The following is a 5,330-nucleotide window of genomic DNA, read 5'->3' as shown; positions in this document are numbered from 1 at the left end:
GGCAGATCATTACTTTCTCAAACACTGTCTAGAAAACATTAAGTTAAATAAAGTAACACAAGTCTTCTCATATAATTCTCCAACTGTTTCCCATCTGTTAATCATGTTTATCTAGGATTAAAGACTTGGAAAGCAGGAAACGTGACTTAAATTTTTGAGATTTTTCAATTACATTTGACAAGATATAGAGAGTATACCAAATCATTCCTTTTTCTCTCTTTTGTTTTATAATTTTTCACAATTTGATTATAATTTTAGTATTGTTAATTACAGAAAAATAAAGCATAGGAAAAAAACATGAGAAAAAAATTACCTGCAGTGCCATTACCTACAGAAGGTCTCTGTAATATCTTGGTGCATTTTTGAAGTTCCACACTCACCCATCCACCACTTCTAGGAAAACTTGTTCATTTTTTTGTTTGCTGTGTTTTTGTATAATTAAAATCATACAAAAATTTCACACATAATGTTAAATATTCTTTGGTATCACAATTACATAGTTGCATAATTATCTGTTTGTGGTAGAAACAGTTAAATCTTTATTAAAGACACACACTTCTCATTTACTGTGTAGAGTCCCAAATGGGAACAGCCCTTCTTACATCTAAATTGTGTCATGTGACTGTATTTTGGCTGATAATATGTACATAAACAATGTATGCCATTTCTGGTTCTAGCACATAAGAACCTCCTCCACATACTGCCACTCTTTCTTCTTCCCCTATCTGCCAGTTTGAAGTAAATGACCAGAGATATCTAGGAAACCACATGGTATGAGTGGCAGGACTTCCATCATCCTGGGTCCCTGAATGACAGCATGGAGTGGATTCCCAGCTCCTCTCTCACCTGCTGTATATACATTATATTAGAAAACAAAATGCTAACCACTCTGTTAATCCACTCTGGGATTTGGAGTTTATTGTTAGAACAGCAAGCATAAATTTAAACAATATACCATCATCTGTAAATGAACCATAATTTAACTCTTTTATTATTGTTAAATATAAAGTGGTTTTTCCATTTTTATTATACATAGTTATAATTATGATATTTAGAGATAAATCTTTGTGCATACATGTATCTTCAGGATACATTCCTAGAAACTGCATTGTTTCAATGAATGAACATTTTAGGCTTCTGATACACATGGCTAACTGAACTCAAGAAAAGTTGAAAGAATGTACTTCAACAAGTTGTGTATAACAATGCCTGGTTCGACATTTTGATGGAGATTGGTTCAAGATGGTGGAGTAGAAGGATGTGTGCTCACTCCCTCTTCCAAGAGCACCGGAATCACAATTAACTGCTGAACCATCAACAACAGGAAGACACTGGTACTCATCAAAAAAGGTACCCCACACCCAAAGACAAAGGAGAAGCCACAGGGAGATGGTAGAAGGGGTGCAATCACAGTAAAATAAAATCTCATAACCACTGGGTGGGTGACTCACAAACTGGAGAACAATTATATCACAGAAGTCCACCCACTGGAGTGAAGGTTCTGAGCCCCACATCAGGCTTCCCAACCTGGGGGTCCAGCAATGGGAGGAGGAATTCCCAGAGAATCAGGCTTTGAAGACTAGTGAGATTTGATTGGAAGACTTGGATAGGACTGGGGGAAACAGTGACTCCACTCTTGGATGGCACACACAAACTAGTGTGTGCATGAGGACCCAGGAGGAAGGAGCATTGACCCCATAGGAGACTGAACCAGACCTACTTGCTAGTGTTGGAGGGTCTCCTGCAGAGGCGGGGTGGGGATGGTTGTGACTCATTGAAAGGACAAGGACAATGGTATCAGAAGTTCTGGGAAGTAATCCTTGTCATGACCTTTCCCAAAGTCCATATTAGCCCCACCAAAGACCCTGTGGCCTCCAGTGCTGGGTCACCTCAAGCCAAACAACCAACAGGGAGGGAACTCAGCCCCACCCATCAGCAGACAAGCAGATTAAAGTTTTACAGAGCTCTGCCCACCAGAGCAACACCTAGCTCTACCCACTACCAGTTCCTCCCATCAGGAACCTTGCACAAGCCTCTTAGATAGCCTCATACACCAGAGGGCAGACAGCAGAAGAAGAAGAACTACAGTCCTGTAGCCTGTGGAATGAAAACCACAGTCACAGAAAGATAGTTAAAATAAAAAGACAGAGGACTATGTACCAGGTAAAGGAACAAGACAAAACTCCAGAAAAAACAACTAAATGAAGTGGAGATAGACAACTTTCCAGAAGAATCATTCAGAAAAATGATAGAAGATTACCCAGGACCTCAGAAAAAGAATGGAGGCAAAGAACGAGAAGATGCAAGAAATGTTTAACAAAGACCTAGAAGAATTAAATATAATATAATGCAATCAAATTACAAATGGCATTATTTTACAGAACTAGAACAAAAAACCTTAAAATTCACTTGGAAACAGAAAAGACCTCAAATAGCCAAAGCAACCTTGAGGGAAATAAATGGAACTGGAGGAATCAGACTCCCTGACTTCAGACTATACTAGTATACTATACAGTAATCAAGACAATATGGTACTGGCACAAAAACAGAAATATAGATCAATAGTATGGGATAGTAAGCCCAGAGATAAACCCACATACCTATGGTCAACTAATCTATGACAAAGAAGGCAAGGATATACAATGGAGAAAAGACAGTCTCTTCAATAAGTGGTATGGGGAAAAGTGGACAGCTACATGTAAAAGAATGAAATTAGAGCACTCCTTAACACAATACACAAAAATAAACTCAAAATGGGTTAAAGACTTAAATGTAAGGCCAGTCACTATAAAACTCTTATTGGAAAACATAGGAATAACACTCTTTGACATAAATCACAGCAAGATCTTTTTTGACCCACCTCCTAGAGTAATGGAAATATAAACAAAAATAAACAAATGGGACCTAATGAAACTTAAAAACTTTTGCACAGCAACAGAAACTATAAACAAGACAAAAAGACAACCCTCAGAATGGGAGAAAATATTTGCAAATGAATCAACAGGAAAAGGATTAATCTCCAAAATATATAAACAGCTCATGCAGCTCAATATTAAAAATACAAACAACCCAATCAAAAAATAGGCAGAAGATCTAAATAGACATTTCTCCAAAGAAGACATACAGATGGCCAAGAGGCACATGAAAAGATGCTCAACATCACTAATTATTAGAGAAATGCAAGTCAAAACTACAATGAGGTATCACTTCACACTAGTTAGAATGGGCATCATCAGAAAATCTACAGAGAACAAATGCTGGAGAGGGTGTGGAGAAAAGGAAACCCTCTTGCACTGTTGGTGGGAATGTAAACTGATACATCCACTATGGAGAACAGTATGGAGGCTCCTTAAAAAATGAAATATCTTATATTAACAAATATCATATATTAACGCGTATATGTAGAATCTAGAAAAATTGTACAAATGTACCAGTTTGCAAGGCAGAAATAGAGACACAGATGTAAAGAACAAACATATGGACACCAAAGGGAAAAAGCAGAGGGTGGTGATGCTAATGGGATGATTTGGGAGGTTAGGATTGACATATATACAGTAATATGTATAAAACAGATAACTAATAAGAACCTGCTGTATAAAAATAAATAAAATTCAAAAAAGTTCAAAATATTAAAAAATAAAGAATATTAGTAGACATTTTACAATGAAAAGGAAAATAAAATAAAAATTAAAAAATAAGAATGCCTGGTTCCCTGAAGACTCAGTCTTTCCCAAACTGATAGGTAAAAAAAATATTTTTATTTCTTGGATTATAACTTAAGTTATATTTTTCCTTCTATTCTACGTTTTATATTATAACTATGTATGTTTCCTAATTTATGCTCAGATATAAAACCAGTATCTTTACCCTGTATTCCCTGAGCCAAACTAAACCAGGTTTGCCAATAGATCAATATAATCTGACTCAAACTTGTGTGTTAGAGTTGTTTTTTTCTGCTGTAGTAGACTTAGAATGCTAGTGTGAGCCTTAGCATGTTTCTGCTATAACCTATTCTTCCTCGTCTGAACTTGGGCCAAATGATCTTTCCTCTACATCATCAGCTGGGATAGAAGCCCTAACTTGAAGGCCAGACCTCCAGGATGATACCCTAACAACTTGACTGGCCCTTCTAGTCCTTCTTCCCAGAGGCCATACACTGTTGCACACACTCATAGCCAATTACTTCAGTAATGTTGCCTCCTGCATCAATGCAAGTCTTGTCACTACCTGAAGACACCTGATGCTTTCACATTCATTCTTTTAATCCTTCATGTTTATGAAGTGTCTCCTATGTCAGACATATGAGAAGCATTGATGTTACTCTAATAAATAAAAGGACATGGTTCTTTCCTTCAGAAAGCATAGAGTCTAGTGTATATGAAAGGAGAGAGACAAAAAGCTATCAGAGGAAACATATATTACCAGAAAAAAAATACATCAGTAAATACATAACTGCCAAAGACAAAACCCAGACAAGCAAGACGATTGCTTTTATCAATGTTATTATAATAGAAAGAGTATCTCAGTTTCAAAGATCAGAGCATCTCAGCCAGGTGGTTTTGCCTTAGACTTTTATCAGGAGAAGTAAACAGGTTGCCCATGGGGTGGTTTACAGTTAGGGTTGTTGTGTAGGCTAGGGAAGTCACAGTCAGTTATCTAACAGGAAATTCTTTTTCCTATACTTAGGTAGTTTCAGGATAATTACTTTAGAGCAAACAGTTCTAAACTTTGCTAATCAATCATGATCTTAATCATGAGACAAGAACAGGAAGTTGGCATTATCAGTAGATTCAGATGTTGAAATCCTAACACCTAATGTGATGGCATTAGGAGGTAGGGACTTTGGGAGGCAAATAGGTTATGAGCGTGGAGTCCCTGTGAATGGGATTAGTGCTCTTATTAAAAGAGACACGCCTCTTTCTGCTCTCCATCACGTGAGGATACAAGGTGAAGATGGCCATCTACAAGCCCGAAAGTGCACCCTTTGCCAACACCTTGATTTGGGGCTTCCCAGCCCCCAGAAATAAATGTATATATTGATAGAACATTAATTAATTAATTAACTTTAAAAATATTTTTCTACTAATAAATTTCTTCTTTTTCTCCTCATGTTAAGCAGAGGCTTAGAACATGTTTTTTTTTTTGTTTGTTTGTTTTTTTTTTTTTTTTTTGTAAGGAAGAGGTTGTGTCTTGTTAGGTGGAAGCATAAAGTTGTTGCAATTGTATGGAAGTTGAAATATGTGTAGCAGGGTCTGGAAGGATGTCAAATAGTTGAAATGGCAGAATGTGCTGGATATTAAGCATTTGTCTCAGCTTCAAACTGAGCTTTG

The sequence above is a fragment of the Mesoplodon bidens genome (genome assembly GCF_964165515.1).
Source record: "Mesoplodon bidens genome assembly, chromosome: 8".
Taxonomy (NCBI): domain Eukaryota; kingdom Metazoa; phylum Chordata; class Mammalia; order Artiodactyla; family Ziphiidae; genus Mesoplodon; species Mesoplodon bidens.
The sequence above is the reverse complement of the archived record's forward strand: the minus strand, read 5'-3'. Positions refer to the sequence as shown.